We start from the raw sequence: 20,081 nt of genomic DNA, 5'->3' as shown, positions 1-20,081 counted from the left end.
CAGTAGCTTATAGAAATAAAGAAAGAAGGCCATCGGCGATTCATCATGCGTTTCCATTCAAACAGTTGAGGCTATACAAGTCAAAGTATTTAAAATAATTATAATAATAATAAAAAAAAAACCATTAAATGTAAAAAGTTTACATTTTACAAAGCCTTTAAACAGACAGTAAAACCTTCACATAAGAGTGAAATTTTTATCACGAGTGGAGCTTACAGCTGCAGTCCGGAATTTCTGCCTCTTTGTCGCCATCTCTGTTTGAAACCTGCAATTGCAGTCATATGCGGAATTATTATCGTTATGTGCGTTGTGCATCGGCACGGTTTCTCAGCGGATGAATCTACACTGTAAAAAATTACCGTGATTTTAACAGTAAAAGACTGTAAAAATGCTGCGGTGAAAAACTGTTAATTGGTTTACAGAAAGTTTCCGTACTATATACGGTGAATAACTGTAATAGATCTAACGGTACATTTAATGTAATTTTACGGTAAAATACCGTTAAATTCACAGTTTTTGAAAGTGAAAAATAACAATTCATTGTAAAATTTACAGTGAAAAACCGTAAATTGACATTCCCACAATTCCCTGCTTGACACTTCACATTTGATATATTTTTGTTGAAATAACTCTGTTTCTTCTTAGTTTTTCTCATTTTTTTCTAATCAGTTATGTACATTAGGGTTTTATGTTACTTCTAATGTTGTTAAATTAATGTTTATTGCATTTTTAAAATTTCATGCATGTTACCATGATGGTGTTTAGTGTGTGTGTGAATGACACTGTGTGCACCTTCTATATATTAGTATTGTCCTCCTCAGCTTGTGGAAAAGCTGCTTGTGATGAACTTTGATTCATCATGTGACTCTCATCACCACTGGGTTTGGTGACTGTCAGTGTATTATAAAGGTACAAAACAGATATTAGTACTTCATTAGGTTGGTAAATTAACATTATATCAGTTAATGAAATATGTTATTTTACCGTAAATTTTACTGGGATTTTTTTTACAGTGTACTGAAATCCAATGTTAAATATACATATTTAAAATGTAAAATGCACATGTAACTCCGTAAGTATGTTTACGGTTTGATGTCATTTTTACAGTATTGTTCTGGTAACCACAGCTGCCGATATTTTTCCGTAGAAACAACAGGATTTTTTTTACAGTGTAATGTTTGCTGTTAGTCACCGCACCGGTGTGGATACTGTACTTCAGAATCACAGATTCTACGACTTGAAAGTATGACCAAAATAAGAATTTTCACTGGAAAATATAATCAAGTAAAACATGAAAACATAAAAAAGTAAGTAACATGTCTGCCACATTTGTTCTGACCAACTGAAAAAAAAGCATTAAATCGTGCTGCCAATGGTGATTAAATCTAACAATCACTTAGCTCGGATCACGCCAAACTGTACAAATTATTATTACTATAATACTTTGTTCTCAAATTGTTAATCAACATCAACATTGCGTGACTATGTGTATTTAGTGTGTATTAGCGTTACCTGTAGATTTCAATTTCTGTAGCCACTCTGCAGTCCAAATTCTTTTGCTTTTGACAATGATTGTCATTTGGATCTTTCTGGATTACAATCCGCCGTCAAAATGATAAATTTAATTATTTCAGCTGCTGTGAGAAAAGGCTATAAATGATCCGCTACCAGCAGCATCCTCACATGATAAGGCCGACTAGCTGGGACTCCTTCTTTATGTAAACAGACATGACGTAATGACGCAAAGACGAATGGCAACATGCTTGAATATCCCGCGGAAATCCACCAGTATCGCTCTTATTATAAAACATTATTACAAGCTTACCGTTGTGAATTGAGTTAAGGTAAGATGATAGTTTTGAACACTGACTGGTTATGTACTTGCTCAAAAATTGATTTTGGATCATTTTTAACCAAAAAAAGTTACAGACTGCAGCTTTAACGACGATCTTTTTAAAGTTGAATTCGTAAGTGTAGTTACATCATTTGGTGATTCAACCAAAGTTTAATAAAAATGTTAGTGATGCTCCAGGCAATGCTTGTTGTTACAGTGCTATAAGGTTTTGGGTGGTTTCCAGGGCGTTACTTAGTGGTTGCTGTGGTGGAAATAGCCCATCCCAAATGTCTCTGTGATATTCTGGTCTCAAGATATGGCTATAGGATTCATTTTAATCACCCACCACATAAGACATCAATGAAGTCGGCAAGAAACAGAAGAGTTTATTCTTCCGATTGTGAAGACCTTATGTGCCAGAGAAACACCATCTTTATAATATTGTCTTTGAACTTCCATTTTTGCGGTAGCTCTGTATATTTCTATGGCATGGCTGTTAAAGAATAACTAACTGGTGAAGTGGATTTACTTGTTGTAGAGTTAATGAAAGTTATCATGAGCACTGTAAAGTTTCAAGTAGATGTGTTATCAAATGTCAGTAGACCGGGAAGATAAGTAAGATCACTGCGGAAAGATAAACCGGAAGACAAAAGACAACGAGCAGTGCTGAAAAGGGGGCGGGGCTAGTAAAAACGGCTGAGGGGGAAAAATATAGGGCGGAGCTTGATTTTGTCCACGGGGAATTGATTGTTGATGGTTATTGTTTGCTATTGGTTTGCTATTGGTATTGATTGACAGTTTGTCCCGCCCACACGCCAGTAAACACGTCATCAGAGAAGAGATGAATTTTAAAAAATAATGATGTGCACAGATAAATCATTTATAATAATAAATACTGAAAATAATATGGCGACTTTAATGTCTGTATAGTGCAAACGGTGTGTAAGCTATGTGGCAAAGTTTAATACTTAGATGGCTTGACTATATTATGGTCTGTCTATTCTTGCTTCTTGTTTTGTGTTCCAGAAAGTGCCTGAGCTGCAGGCCAGCAAAATGGAAAGCAGCATGCGGTATACAATCGTGCGCTTCTGGAGTCAGAATCTGTCATTTGTCAAAGTCTGTGTTTATGTGTTATGTCTTCCAAAAAAGCATCTGTGAGACCGCCGATGTAGCCAATGTGAGCTCTGTGCAAAGCAATTCTCACACACTCACTCGAAAGGAAATTAAACGCCTCATGGTATTTTTCGCTCCATGCCTCTCCCTTTGTTTCCTTTAATTACAGTTTGGTGGTTAATAAACTCCTTTCCTGCTGGTGCTTCATTAACCATTCTGATTGTTATGATAACATGTTTGTTTGCAGTTTCTTTTTACAAAGTTGAGGTAGTTTTCTATGCCGCATGTTTCCAGGTTAGCAATGGTCGGGTTAACTAAACTCACCTCAGCTGCACATTTTGAATTAAAATCTCTCCAAATCAGAGGTTTGTATTAAATGGCCTTAACTATATGTGCTTAACCATGTGATACAATTATCTACGTACGTATGTTGGTGCATTTTAATATTTAAAGTATGTGCATTAATTTACATTACACTGTTAACTTCAGCCGTACCCCAAAAACTATAATCTTATAATCCTAACCACAACTCTAGCCTTTCTCCTGAACCTAAACATACCTCAGAAATTTTCCAGATCAACATGTTACACAGTTACTAATATAATGAGTCACACAGTCACGGCTATGGAAGCTTGTTTCTGCCACTGAATAAAAAATAAAAAATTTAATTGAGACTTATCTCACAATTCTTAAAATTGCATGTTTACGTCTCACAGTTCTGAATTTTTTCTCAGAATTGCATGATATAAACTTGCAATTGTGAGAAATAAAATCAGAATTGTGTGTTATAAAGTCAGAATTGTGTGATATAAAGTCAGAATTGCGTGATATAAAGTCAGAATTGAGTGATATAAATTCAGAATTGTGTGATATAAAGTCAGAATTGTGTGATATAAAGTCAGAATTGCGTGATATAAAGTCAGAATTGTGTGATATAAAGTCAGAATTGCGAGATATAAAGTCAGAATTCCGTGATATAAAGTCAGAATTGAGTGATATAAAGTCAGAATTGCGTGATATAAAGTCAGAATTGTGTGATATAAAGTCAGAATTGCGAGATATAAAGTCAGAATTGAGTGATATAAAGTCAGAATTGTGCAATATAAAGTCAGAATTGTGTGATATAAAGTCAGAATTGTGTGATATAAAGTCAGAATTGAGTGATATAAAGTCAGAATTGCATGATAAAGTCAGAATTGAGAAATATAAAGTCAGAATTGTGTAATATAAAGTCAGAATTGAGTGATATAAAGTCAGAATTGAGTGATATAAAGTCAGAATTGAGTGATATAAAGTCAGAATTGCATGATAAAGTCAGAATTGAGAAATATAAAGTCAGAATTGTGTAATATAAAATCAGAATTGTGTGTTATAAAGTCAGAATTGCGTGATATAAAGTCAGAATTGCGTGATATAAAGTCAGAATTGAGTGATATAAATTCAGAATTGTGTGATATAAAGTCAGAATTGTGTGATATAAAGTCAGAATTGCGTGATATAAAGTCAGAATTGAGTGATATAAATTCAGAATTGTGTGATATAAAGTCAGAATTGTGTGATATAAAGTCAGAATTGCGTGATATAAAGTCAGAATTCCGTGATATAAAGTCAGAATTGAGTGATATAAAGTCAGAATTGTGTGATATAAAGTCAGAATTGCGAGATATAAAGTCAGAATTGAGTGATATAAAGTCAGAATTGTGCAATATAAAGTCAGAATCGTGTGATATAAAGTCAGAATTGCGAGATATAAAGTCAGAATTGTGTGATATAAAGTCAGAATTGCATGATAAAGTCAGAATTGAGAAATATAAAGTCAGAATTGTGTAATATAAAGTCAGAATTGTGTGATATAAAGTCAGAATTGAGTGATATAAAGTCAGAATTGCATGATAAAGTCAGAATTGAGAAATATAAAGTCAGAATTGTGTAATATAAAGTCAGAATTGTGTGATATAAAGTCAGAATTGAGTGATATAAAGTCAGAATTGCATGATAAAGTCAGAATTGAGAAATATAAAGTCAGAATTGAGTGATATAAAGTCAGAATTGCGTGATACAAAGTCAGAATTGAGAAATATAAAGTCAGAATTGAGAAATATAAAGTCAGAATTGTGTAATATAAAGTCAGAATTGAGAAATATAAAGTCAGAATTGAGAAATATAAAGTCAGAATTGTGTAATATAAAGTCAGAATTGCGTGATATAAAGTGAGAATTGCAAGATATAAGCTTGCAATTGTAAAAAATTGTCAGAATTGTGAGAAATTTATTTGTATTTCTCAAAATTGTGATTTTATATCTCACAATTCTGACTTTATAACTCGCAATTGCGAGTTTATATCGCGCAGTTCTGAGAAAATAAGTCAGAATTGTGACATAAAAAGTCGCAATTATCTTGTTTTATGTTTTATTCAGTGGTGGAAACAAACTTCCATACACAGCCACCTAAAATAAAGTGTGACCAAAGATTTTAACTCAGACTTGACCTGTTGAAAAATCCTTGCACCCATTTGCTTAACTTGTGATTTGCAATATACAGTTTCTGTAGCACAAACGCAGCTAGCGAAGAAGGCAGCAGATTGCCAGCCATAAACTCGGAGGGGTCAAGCGGGGTTGGAAGAGACTCCCATGCTCCCGGGTAATTTCCCTGCGGCCGCTGTCGAAAAGACAGCTACGCTAAGTGGAGGCCTTTCTTTTCACACATGACAAATGGGTAGTCCTCGTCAGTGGACACACCTGTTACTGGAAACACTTGAGATTTTACACTTTCGAGAGTGGCCTTATTACCATCCGACCGCTCAAAGGTCCTGAACAATGGACGCGGACGCTAACAATGCTCCGGGCCCAGGGCTAAAGAGAGTCCCGTCAAAGCCAGGCTTGTGCCGGGCAACACCGGGGGCTGCAATTGAAAATAAATTTCAGTTGAATAAGGGCATGGGGCACATCGGAGGAACCCGCAAGCTTCGGCTAGAACAAAAGCAGTTGTGGGGATAAGTTATTGACTCTGCTGACAGGATGAATGCAGTTCATTATGCCTGCCAGTTACTCCAGTCCATGTCCTGGGCTGAATTAGGTGGCAGGTGCATGAGCCATTTTGCACTGCCCCCGGGGAATGCCTAAGGCCTGTCATCAGCTGATTTCATAGACAAATGTTTATCCCATACAGCCAAAACAGAAAGCATATTTCCATCATAAGAGCATTTTGCAACAGCCATTAGTGTCACCGCTCATTTGCATGTTAATTGTGCAGTTAAAGCACCAATGTCCACATTTCCTATTGTTCACACTATGGCACACTGAAAACAAATTTGGTGTTGAAACAGTTTTCACTCAGATATTGCTAGTAAATACCACAATTACAAAGAAACGGCAAGAAACACATTTAATTTAAAAAGTGAAATTTTGAAGTATTGTAGTTTCTTGTAAAAAAACGTACTCCAATAAACTTCAGAAATAATTTTTGACTGCTAGTGTGCAGAAATCAGTCCACCGTTTCTATTGGCCCAGAGCAGCTTTATTAATTTAAAGTACTTTTGCATATCATATCACCCGAGAAATGTGTTTACAACACCGTCATTCTTCTGTTTATAGAGCAGAAACTTCAAGCAGAACGTCCTCATTTAAATTGTTAATTCTTCAGCGTTCATCCTGGAAGGACTTCATTGCGGATAACCAAATTACAAGCTAAACAGACTAAGCGGGAAAGCACAAACCCTGGAGCTAAATGACAGAGAAGCAGACCCTTTTTGTGTTAGTCAATCTACAACATCCAAGTCAGCATTTGGCATCCTTTTTTACTCTAAATACGACAACATAAAAGAGCGAGGCTCTCAGTTCTGTGCTCCGTAATGTTCTCCTACTGTGTCTGACAGATGGCGTTCACTAGTTGGCCATAAATGGCTGTCACTGAGTGTTTGTCTGTCTGCCAGTAGCCTATGGATAAGGGACTCCCTGGGAGAATGTTACTGCCCTGATATTGCCGAAAACGAAATGTCCTTGATTGTCAACCGCCAACGAGCCAGGTCCTCGTGCCACCCGGCCTTCTGGTCAGAGAGAGGGAGGTTTTAGGTGTGATCAGATGTGTGTTTATTTAAATTGTAGTCCGACACATGCTTGAAAGCTGCCGTGGCTAATGTATCACGAGGTGAACATGCTCTGTAAGATGTTGGGGTACATTGGGTCACCTGGGTTCACATTGTGTAAATGTTTTATTGAAGTTGCCTGAGCAAGTTAAAATAGTTGAATGTCTCCCAGTTGAATGTGCAGATACAGCTATATCTGTAAGCCAGTCGTACTGTAGGTGCCTTGAAAATGTTTCTCATTTGTGCTGTACAACTCATAAACTCCACAAATGATGGGACTTTGGGGCGGGAGTAACTGTACATCCAATCAGTGGCAGCTTGGGAAGCTGCAGTTCCTTTTGCTGCCACTAGTGGTGCAGAAATTACACATGCAACCTTTCCTGAGAATCCCCTGACTAGAGAATCAATGTAAACAGTAGCGATTTAAACTGTTCCAGAACTCACTGAGATTGGAAGGAGTGCTCTTTTTCTGAAATTAACAAAAATTGTTTATTTGAGAAGTTAATTGGAAGAGATTAGTGAGCCTGTGGAATGAATAAAGATATGATATATCAGTCTGATTCGACTCCAGTTCTCTGCATTTTGAATGGTCGTCATGAGTTGAGTATAAAGAACAGTATAAAATGCTGATGGACAAATTCAGCGCTATGTCATTTTTTGCATTACTTTTCAAATTGTTGGTTGACCAAATTGCATGGAAATCAGCTCCTCCCTTTTATTGTAATATTTGGGATAGATCAACATCATTTGCTCTGCTGTCTCTTCCTTCTCGCAAAATTCACATTTAACTACTCTGTGATGTATGTCTGAACCTTAATCTGGAAATTATGTTTTTTTTCTCTAATTTTTCGTCCTTCCATTCTACCTAATCCTACATTTCATTTCTTTGAACGTAATAAAACTACCTGTTCTATCGCCACTGTTTTTGCCATCTGCATTTAAAGGGGTCATGCCATGAGAAATCAAATTTGCCTTGATCTTTTGACATATAAGAGGTGTTTGTACCATCCTGTAAGTTTCAGAGCTTAAAACATCCTCCTCATTATAAACAAAGCATTTATTTAATCAAACTCCAAAAATAGCTTGGGCAAATACATTTGCATATGACTGCCTCCAGAGCATCGACGAATAGTTATACATCATCGCAACATAAGCCCCACCCACAGGCATTCGGCTGACATTATAATCACTGACGCTGTCTACGCTGATACAGTATACAGATGTGCGTTCAGTTTCTGAAACCATTATAATCACTGACGCTGTCTACACTGATACAGTATACAGATGTGCGTTCGGTTTCTGAAGCCATTATAATCACTGACGCGGTCTACGCTGATACAGTATACAGATGTGCGTTCGGTTTCTGAAGCCATTATAATCGCTGACGCTGTCTACACTGATGCAGTATGCAGATGTGTGTTCAGTTTATAATCACTGATGCTGTCTACGCTGATACAGTATACAGATGTGCGTTCGGTTTCTGAAGTCATTATAATCACTGACGCTGTCTACACTGATGCAGTATGCAGATGTGTGTTCAGTTTATAATCACTGACGCTGTCTACGCTGATACAGTATACAGATGTGCGTTCGGTTTCTGAAGCCATTATAATCACTGACGCTGTCTACGCTGATGCAGTATACAGATGTGCGTTCGGTTTCTGAAGCCATTATAATCACTGACGCTGTCTACGCTGATACAGTATACAGATGTGCGTTCGGTTTCTGAAGCCATTATAATCACTGACGCTGTCTACGCTGATACAGTATACAGATGTGCGTTTGGTTTCTGAAGCCATTATAATCACTGACGCTGTCTACGCTGATACAGTATACAGATGTGCGTTCGGTTTCTGAAGCCATTATAATCACTGACGCTGTCTACGCTGATACAGTATACAGATGTGCGTTCGGTTTCTGAAGTCATTATAATCACTGACGGCGTCTACGCTGATACAGTATACAGATGTGCGTTCGGTTTCTGAAACCATTACAATCACTGACGCCGTCTACGCTGATACAGTATACAGATGTGTGTTCGGTTTCTGAAGCCATTATAATCACTGACGATGTCTACGCTGATACAGTATACAGATGTGCGTTCGGTTTCTGAAGCCATTATAATCACTGACGCTGTCTACGCTGATACAGTATACAGATGTGTGTTCGGTTTCTGAAGTCATTATAATCACTGACGCCGTCTACGCTGATACAGTATACAGATGTGCGTTCGGTTTCTGAAACCATTACAATCACTGACGCCGTCTACGCTGATACAGTATACAGATGTGTGTTCGGTTTCTGAAGCCATTATAATCACTGACGATGTCTACGCTGATACAGTATACAGATGTGCGTTCGGTTTCTGAAGCCATTATAATCACTGACGCTGTCTACGCTGATACAGTATACAGATGTGTGTTCGGTTTCTGAAGTCATTATAATCACTGACGCCGTCTACGCTGATACAGTATACAGATGTGCGTTCGGTTTCTGAAGCCATTATAATCACTGACTCTGTCTACGCTGATACAGTATACAGATGTGCGTTCGGTTTCTGAAGCCATTATAATCACTGACGCTGTCTACGCTGATACAGTATACAGATGTGCGTTCGGTTTCTGAAGTCATTATAATCACTGACGCTGTCTACACTGATGCAGTATGCAGATGTGTGTTCAGTTTATAATCACTGACGCTGTCTACACTGATGCAGTATACAGATGTGCATTCGGTTTCTGAAGCCAATATAATCACTGACGCTGTCTACGCTGATACAGTATACAGATGTGTGTTCATTTTCTGAAGTCATTATAATCACTGATGCTGTCTACACTGATGCAGTATGCAGATGTGTGTTCAGTTTATAATCACTGACGCTGTCTACACTGATGCAGTATGCAGATGTGTGTTCAGTTTATAATCACTGACGCTGTCTACACTGATGCAGTATACAGATGTGCGTTCGGTTTCTGAAGCCATTATAATCACTGACGCTGTCTACGCTGATACAGTATACAGATGTGTGTTCAGTTTCTGAAGTCATTATAATCACTGACGCTGTCTACACTGATGCAGTATGCAGATGTGTGTTCAGTTTATAATCACTGACGCTGTCTACACTAATGCAGTATACAGATGTGCATTCGGTTTCTGAAGCCATTATAATCACTGACGCTGTCTACGCTGATACAGTATACAGATGTGTTCAGTTTCTGAAGCCATTATAATCACTGACGCTGTCTACACTGATGCAGTATGCAGATGTGTGTTCAGTTTATAATCACTGACGCTGTCTACACTGATGCAGTATACAGATGTGCGTTCAGTTTATAATCACTGACGCTGTCTACACTGATGCAGTATACAGATGTGCATTCGGTTTCTGAAGCCATTATAATCACTGACGCTGTCTACGCTGATACAGTATACAGATGTGCATTCGGTTTCTGAAGCCATTATAATCACTGACGCTGTCTACGCTGATACAGTATACAGATGTGTGTTCAGTTTCTGAAGCCATTATAATCACTGACGCTGTCTACACTGATGCAGTATGCAGATGTGTGTTCAGTTTATAATCACTGACGCTGTCTACACTGATGCAGTATACAGATGTGCTTTCAGTTTCTGAAGTCATTATAATCACTGACGCTGTCTACGCTGATACAGTATACAGATGTGTGTTCGGTTTCTGAAGCCATTATAATCACTGACGCTGTCTACGCTGATACAGTATACAGATGTGCGTTCGGTTTCTGAAGCCATTATAATCACTGACGCTGTCTACGCTGATACAGTATACAGATGTTCGTTCGGTTTCTGAAGCCATTATAATCACTGACGCTGTCTACGCTGATACAGTATACAGATGTGCGTTCAGTTTCTGAAGTCATTATAATCACTGACGCTGTCTACACTGATGCAGTATGCAGATGTGTGTTCAGTTTATAATCACTGACGCTGTCTACACTGATGCAGTATACAGATGTGCGTTCGGTTTCTGAATCCATTATAATCATTGACGCTGTCTACGCTGATACAGTATACAGATGTGCGTTCGGTTTCTGAAACCATTATAATGACTGACGCTGTCTACACTGATACAGTATACAGATGTGCGTTCGGTTTCTGAAGCCATTATAATCACTGACGCTGTCTACGCTGATACAGTATACAGATGTGCGTTCAGTTTCTGAAGTCATTATAATCACTGACGCTGTCTACACTGATGCAGTATGCAGATGTGTGTTCAGTTTATAATCACTGACGCTGTCTACACTGATGCAGTATACAGATGTGCGTTCGGTTTCTGAATCCATTATAATCACTGACGCTGTCTACGCTGATACAGTATACAGATGTGCGTTCGGTTTCTGAAACCATTATAATGACTGACGCTGTCTACACTGATACAGTATACAGATGTGCGTTCAGTTTCTGAAGTCATTATAATCACTGACGCCGTCTACGCTGATACAGTATACAGATGTGCGTTCAGTTTCTGAAGTCATTATAATCACTGACGCCGTCTACGCTGATACAGTATACAGATGTGCGTTCCGTTTCTGAAGTCATTATAATCACTGACGCCGTCTACGCTGATACAGTATACAGATGTGCGTTCGGTTTCTGAAACCATTAAAATCACTGACGCCGTCTACGCTGATACAGTATACAGATGTGCGTTCGGTTTCTGAAGCCATTATAATCACTGACGCCGTCTACGCTGATACAGTATACAGATGTGCGTTCGGTTTCTGAAGGCATTATAATCACTGACGCTGTCTACGCTGATACAGTATACAGATGTGCGTTCGGTTTCTGAAGCCATTATAATCACTGACGCTGTCTACGCTGATACAGTATACAGATGTGCGTTCGGTTTCTGAAGGCATTATAATCACTGACGCTGTCTACGCTGATACAGTATACAGATGTGCGTTCGGTTTCTGAAACCATTATAATCACTGACGCTGTCTACGCTGATACAGTATACAGATGTGCGTTCGGTTTCTGAAGTCATTATAATCACTGACGCCGTCTACGCTGATACAGTATACAGATGTGCGTTCGGTTTCTGAAGCCATTATAATCACTGACGCCGTCTACGCTGATACAGTATACAGATGTGCGTTCGGTTTCTGAAACCATTATAATCACTGACGCCGTCTACGCTGATACAGTATACAGATGTGCGTTCAGTTTCTGAAGTCATTATAATCACTGACGCTGTCTACGCTGATACAGTATACAGATGTGCGTTCAGTTTCTGAAGTCATTATAATCACTGACGCTGTCTACACTGATGCAGTATGCAGATGTGTGTTCAGTTTATAATCACTGACGCTGTCTACACTGATACAGTATACAGATGTGCGTTCAGTTTCTGAAGCCATTATAATCACTGAAGCTGTCTACGCTGATGCAGTATACAGATGTGCGTTCAGTTTCTGATGTACTCCAGGTGATTGAGTGTGTTGAAAACAGGACAAATGGAAGAGTGAAAGAACGTTCACTTTGACGCTGTCCAGTTTAAACAGATGTTTGCATCACTGTACAGACCATTTGTTACATGGTCATTATTTGCCATATAAGTGGGAGCTTTTAGAAAACTCTACTTTTTACTTCTGTTTATGATTTTTTTTTACTTCTAATAATGAATTTGACAAAGGCATGAGTGGTTATTACCACTCAGCAACTCAAAGTTATGGTAATTCCCACATGAGGTGAATGCACCATTAATTCTTTGTGGCACAGCTGACAGAAAGTTTGAAAGTACAGATAAAGCGAGATGTAAGATGTCTGTAGGCTGTAATATGTGTGCCAGCTCGTGTCTTGGCATAGGGAAGTATGGTAGTGCCCCTCACTGTAGGGGACAGTGTTCAACAAAATGATCTAGGCACACAATGAGTGTTGTAATAGACACAGCAGATTTCTTGTACTCATTTGTCAGGTTTACTCAGAATGAGATATTATCGACTTTACAAGACAGACAAAAATAAAATTTTTGTATACAATTAATTAAGTATACATATTGCATACTATGACACATTTAGAGACTTAAAACGAATGCATTGAACACAGGTTGCTAGCAGCGGTGGAATAATGTGAGATGATTCTCAATTAGGCAAGCGTATGGATTGCCTCTCCAGAGACGCATTATCTCAAACAAATCTGATTGAGCAAAATTGATACAGTTACTACTTAATCACACGCACAAAGGGGAGTGGTGTACGCTAATTAGGGGCACATCATGCAGCCTTTTGGTAAATGGCTGGCTGTCAGCTCTTGTCGGCCGCTGAGAGAGAAGCTAGTTAGCACTGGGATGGCTGAGACACTGACAGTTTGGCTGAACGAACGCTCCGCGCATGGCACGGGGTAAAGAATCAACGGATGCAGATGGTACAATTCAAGCTTATGCTCCAAGTGCTCATTATAGTGTGCTCAGAGTCATAGTATGCAGAGTATAACATGATCTGGACTGCTTCCTGAAAGGTTGATGATTCAGATGCTGTTAGTGGTGATCTATGAACTATTGCCACTGTGTCCTTGAGCACTTCACTACCGGTCAAAAGTTTGGAAGTTTGGAATATTTAGGATTTTTTAAGAAAGAGGTCTCCTCTGTTCACCAAGGTTGCATTTATGTGATCAAAAATACAAAAAACAATAAAAAAACAAAACAAAAAAACAGTAATATTGTGAAATATTATTATAATTTAAAATAAGTTTTCTATGTGAATATATTTTAAAATGTAATTTTAAAATATATTCAAATGTAAAAATGTAAATGTGATCAAAGCTGAATTTTCAGCATCATTACTCCAGTCTTCAGTGTCACATGATCCTTCAGAAATCATTCTAATATGATGATTTGCTGCTCAAGAAACATTTCTGATCATTATCAATGCTGAAAACAGTTGTGCTGCTTCATATTTTTGTGGAAACCTTGATACACTACCAATAAAAAGATATTGGTAACACTTTAGTATAGGGAACACATATAAACTATTAACTATGACTTTTCCCTCAATAAACTCCTAATTTACTGCTTAGTAATAGTTAGTAAGGTATAGTTGTTAAGTTTAGGTATTGGATAGGATTAAGAATGTAGAATAAGGTCATGCAGAATAAGGCATTAATATCTGCTTAATAAGTACTAATAAATAGCCAATATTCTTGTAATGTGCATGCTAATTAGCAACTAGTTAAAAGCAAGGATGCAAAAAAGGGACCGTAAAGACATTTATATGTTTCTATTTTAAATACATTTTTAACTTATTGGGGGGTCAAAGGATCACAAAATTTAGTGTAAATTTTAATATAAAATATTATATACTTCATGCCACAAGTCAAAGGCTTGGCCTTTATTTGAGGATTGCCGGAGCTATGTGAGGTTTGGCAGCTCAGTGAATCTGGCCGTGTGCCAGCAGAAATCAGTCACACTAGGTGAATCTGAATAGCATTTAAATGTAAACGACAGACGGTTTCTAGTGAAAACAAACCTACAATGACTTGAGAGATGCCTGTTTTACTTCTTATACACACTTTCTAAAGATATTATAATGTCAATTAATCAATGAAGCACACAAAGAAAATATTTAGTAATTTACTGGAAATTGCTTTATTTACCTTATAATAAACACAAGCAATAAGGTTATGAATACAGTTGTAAGGCCATTATAAGCCTCAAATCACTATATATTACTATATATCAGATCAAGGCAACAGATCGCTCTTGTTACAACTGCAAAAGTATAAACAGTAATGACAGTGTTTTCAGTCAGTTCAGCAGAGCATTCATCATTATCAATTATCAAATGTATCATTTTTCATATTTCAAATGTCTAATGCAAACCTTTTCATTACAAATGATGTAAACAATTCACCAATTAAAAGTTTTATTGACAATATATATAGGAATTTCTTGTTACTTGTGAACAAAAGACACTTAATTGTTAATGTGAACATGTTACAAAGTTTACATTATGGCTGTTGAATGGCATTGAGCTACAACGTGAAGTTCTCTGTGTGTGTGTGTGTGTGTGTGTGTGTGTGTGTGTGTGTGTGGCTCAGGCCAGAAGAGCTAATTATAGTGCGTGCATGTGTGTGTGTGTGTGTGTGTGTGTGTGTGTGTGTGTGTTCTGTGCACTGGTGTGAAAACAGAAGTGACAGCAGCGCTGGTCTGTCGTCAGTGAAGCCCCCCACGTCTGGCTAGGCCAGAGTCATCATATGGACAAATCACAACTGATCTGGGCCTGTAATGGATGCCAGATGTTAACGTTTTGTACCCAATGGCTCTCCTGAGAGCTCACCTAATCGGAAGAGAGACATCGCTGTGGGTGTGTGTGTGTGTGTGTGTGTGTGTGTGTGTGTGTGTGTGAGACTGCAGCTGATATTTCAGAATATTTATATTTCTGAGCATGATCTAAAAGCCCTTAAATATTTTTTAGAATGTGGGGTATAGATAGATAATATGTATGTGCATTACGTAACCCATTATATACCTATATAAATATAGTTATATAAAATATATATAGCTATATAAAATTGTTAAACTGATCATATAATTTGTAATGAAAATGTTTGGAAACACTTTATTTCGACAGTCCACTTTAGATATTGTACTAATGGTAATAATGTTGCAACTACATGTCAACTAACTCTCATTAGAGTATTAGTAGGCTGTTGGTGTAGAATAAGTTGACGTAGTTGCAAGTTGTAGTAGATGTCTAAAGTGGACCATCAAAATAAAGTATTACCAAATTTTGGCATTAGAAATTACAAATATGCAAAAAGCATGAATGGGTTGTAGTATGAGCATTAAAATTCCATAATAATGAGTTTGTGGTTAGGGCACTTTACATAAACCCTGTGTATGTTTTATTCCTATAACTGAAACAAGCAAAACCAGCATTGTAATGCAGACTCCTGCTGGCACTATCCAGAGCAGTTCTCCCTGACAGATCGTCCAGTGCGACAGCGTTCAGTTGTGCTCAGAAGGCAGTGGAGGGTATAATGATCTGGGTGGAATCACAGGCCACTGTTATGGGAGATACAGCAGATGTTGGGTTATATGTGTTGGATGCTGAAATGCAATATAACAGCTGCTCACCATGAGACAGACAATCAGGAAGGAGTGTGAGTGACTGCTACTGCGGACCAAACGCCACAACAAAAGTGCTGAAACTGGCCATTTCATCTGTTCTGTTTCATCTTATTATTTTGTTTTTCATTTGTACAAACATATACAAAGTGAGTTATTCAATCAATAACACACCCCTGCATATGCTGATTTTAAAAAAAAGGCCTAATATGATCTAATTTGATAATGCTGAGTATAAAATATCAATAAATACTTTCTGCTGCTCCCAGCCCCCTTTCCAGAAGAGGGCGGAGCTTTAACAGCTCAACAACAACAAAGCTGGAGAATCTCACGCAGCCAAAATGAGGATTGTCAGTAACGGTGTTCAGCCTTACATTGTTCAAACCGGAGTCGACACTGATGGAGAGACTCAGGAAGAAGTTACAACTTTTAGAATGAAACTGGACGTTTCTGAATGGTTAGTGGATAAATTTATGTAGTTGCTGTGGAGTTGATTCAACTCATCCACTAGCATGTGCCGTCATGTTCATCTTTTGTGTTGAATTGACCCTCGTTTGTGAAGCAGTCCGGCGTAAAATGACGGCATGTCAACAACACTCTACTACAACAACTCTTCCTCTTCTCTAAAGCAGCTCAACATTGCCACGCCCCCTTTGTTGAGTGTTCTCGGGGGCGGGTTTATGTAAATTTTAGGGTTAGTGATGTCAAGAAGCTCGTTGTAGTTCCTACCAGCCGTTTGTTGTAGTCTTTGAACAGAGATTTCTGTAAAAGAAAATATCTCCCTTTGCATTGAACTTTGAGCATCGTAACTTTGCAGATGTTGTTTATGATCAAACAGCAACATTACACACTAACTAAAGTTAAAAAAGTGAAATCATAATCAACCACCCCTTTAATGTCAAAGAACTTTACATAAATAAATAAGGTTCTTTCACAAAATCTGTAATTTTCTCTCTCTGTTTGGATGCAGTAAAACACATACCGATGTAGCAGAAAAATGTTTGCATTTACTTCTGTCACTGCTGGCCATAATCTTAACCTTGAAATCAGGATTAGGCATAAAATAATGTCATACATGTGAGAATGGGCTGAGAATTGAACAGAAAGTTCAGAAAAAGATGGGAATCATGTTTTTGTTGCAGTTTTTCTGCTGATAAAGGGATAATGCAAGACTTCTCCAACTTACAAATATCTGCTGAAAGCAAAAATGCAACAAAATGCACATCGTATATTGTGAGAAAGAGACATTCGAGAGCAACACTATTTTTTAAATCAGCACCCAAAATGAGCAAGAAACAAGCATTGGATTTCCTTTAGCAAATATGATGCAGGACGGTCCAATAACAAATATATTAAACAAAAGACTTTTATACTGCTCTACAGGAATCATTTTGTCCAGTTCTGTTTGGTGCACCCATTCAGTAATATAGCACAGTGATTAATGGCACCAATCTTTCTCATCTCATCCACTTTGATGGACTCATTTTGGAGCCATTCTCTATGGAGACAAAACCCATGCCGAGCAGCCCAGTTTCCGCTGTGACAAGAGGAAATGCAACAAGGTGGCGGCTGTCGCTCTCGTCAATCAAAGCCCTCGTTCGTTCTGATCCATCGCTCACTCCATCTGTGCTATAGAGCCGCTGGAGTGGCGGGGGCCGGCGACATCCTTACTATCCCATTAGCAAGCCGTTGCACTTCCCTCAATGTAAAGCTCTTGCACTGCAGGATCCTAATGTCACTGTGAATACCTGCTGCTGGAGAAGCCCCGCTGATGCTGCAGGTTTCTGCTCCGCACAAAGAGCAAAGATGGCACACTTCTGCGGTCAGTTTCTGACACATATGTCACCCGGGACAATACAGCCTGCTGTCGGCATGACCAGAGGACTCATTCTGACGTATTGACAAACAAATCTCAATATGTCAATGCTAAACAAAATGTGCCGCAAGAGATGTTCGATTTAAAATATAATAGGTATTGATAATAGATTGACAAGTCATTGTATTAAGTTTAAAACCTGATAAGTTACGGTAACTCAAACCATTTGAGGAAATTGATCTCCTTAAATCATTTACGTTTTAAAACCAGTAAGTATGAGTACTGTAAACTCATATACATTAAGTTAAAGTCACTTATATTTTAATGTTGGTTTAGTCAATCATTAGAGTAAACTCAGCTTAAAGATTTTAAGTTTATTCCACTCATTCAGTTTGTGTTAACAACTATATAGCTACTTAAATGGTTTGAGGAATCTGATTGCCTTAAATGGTTTAAGTTTATCAAACTCAAAGAAATAAAGTTCCATAAGACTAACAATGGTACAAAGCAATGATTCATGTATTTATTATTATGTATTCATTTGATTAGCTTTTAGTTAGTTATGAAAGCTATAAAAGCATAACCTACGCTATACAAACATAATTTCTCAGAAAACATTATTTAAAATAAATTAGAAAACATGGAATAAGTTCAAATTTCTTTTTAAATATGTTGTGTTCAGCCACAGACGTAATTAAGACTTAAATCATTAGTTTTTAAAATAGCATATTCGTTTTAGTAACTTATTCAGATTGAGTTCTGCTTAATATAATTCATTTTTGAGTTCACGTAACAAATATAACAAAGTTTAATTAACTTTTTGAAAATTTTAAGTAAAATGAACTTATTTAATTTAGAAATTTTCACTGTTAGGTTTTACAGTGCAGATTTCCTACTACACTAACAAAAAACAAAAAAAAAAATAGTGTAGAAACAATTTTATTGTTATATAAAATAATTGCAAGGAATCAGCACTGAATTAAACATTAAATTTTGAAGTAGAAAGGCTGAAATAGTATTTTCCTGTAAAACGTACTCCAATCACTGAACATGACTTGTTGTAAAAACAATTTTCACTCAATAATTGCTAGTAAATTTCACAAAAAAATTGCAGACTCGGCAAGAAACAGAATTAAATGTGACATTTTGAAGTAGAAAAACTGAAATAGTGCTTTCTTGTAAAAATATTGAAATGATTTTTTTACAGTGTATATTAAATACTACAATATAGTCTGCATGCTTTCTAATTTGCATTGAAGTAAATTTTTGTTGTTAAAATATCAGCATAACATGAGGACATGAATTTCTGAATGCATTAATATTAGAAACTGAGTAGCAGGAAAATCTCGTTGATATCTAAGATGACTAACGGTGATGATAGTTCACTTCACACATAACAATCAAACTCCCAGAAAAGATTACATTTACACTTACATTACACTGATGCAAATAAAACTTTGGCCAAAGTTTAGCTTTCTTTACTTAACTCCAAATGCAAGACCTCACGGCTAAAGTTTCGAGGTTTTTATTCTGAGGATTTCATTGTTTGTAAGTGCAAATTTTTCTTTAGTTTGGAAAGATGTAAGGTAAAGGATCTCCCATCTGGGAAGGATTATATTCAGTGTAGAATTAACGCTATTCATTGTGCAAAAGCAGCTTAACAATATCAAATTAAGTAGGAGCGGAATAATAATAATGCACATGTATTTGTTCATGATCAGCTGACGGCAGGCCTGTGACCACACTGTTTAATTCTCTTTCCATCAATTCGGCCTGTCAGATCTGTCAGTCAGAGCAAACACACCTCCATCTCCATCTGTCTTTACCCACCGGGAGAACAGAAAGTGATTTTCTCCTATTAGCAACTCATTAGAGTCATAGTTGCACTTTCTTCTTGAGTCTATTCCCTCTACATTAGGGCTGATTTGAATACCTGTGCTGGCCTTTGTCCCTTGGGCCGGCCCTGGTGCTCCGATGGCCTCTGTTATGTAGGAGCGGGGCCAGTCTGATAGAGGTTGTTCAGAGGTCATCCATCACCTTCTGTCAAACAGGAGGTGACCTCCCGGAGAGCCTCCGCCCATCTCCTCCCCTCCTACTGCCTGATCCCGGCATGCCGCCACATAGGGTG

The sequence above is a fragment of the Megalobrama amblycephala genome, linkage group LG10 (assembly GCF_018812025.1).
Source record: "Megalobrama amblycephala isolate DHTTF-2021 linkage group LG10, ASM1881202v1, whole genome shotgun sequence".
Lineage (NCBI taxonomy): Eukaryota > Metazoa > Chordata > Actinopteri > Cypriniformes > Xenocyprididae > Megalobrama > Megalobrama amblycephala.
Note: the sequence above shows the minus strand (reverse complement) of the source record.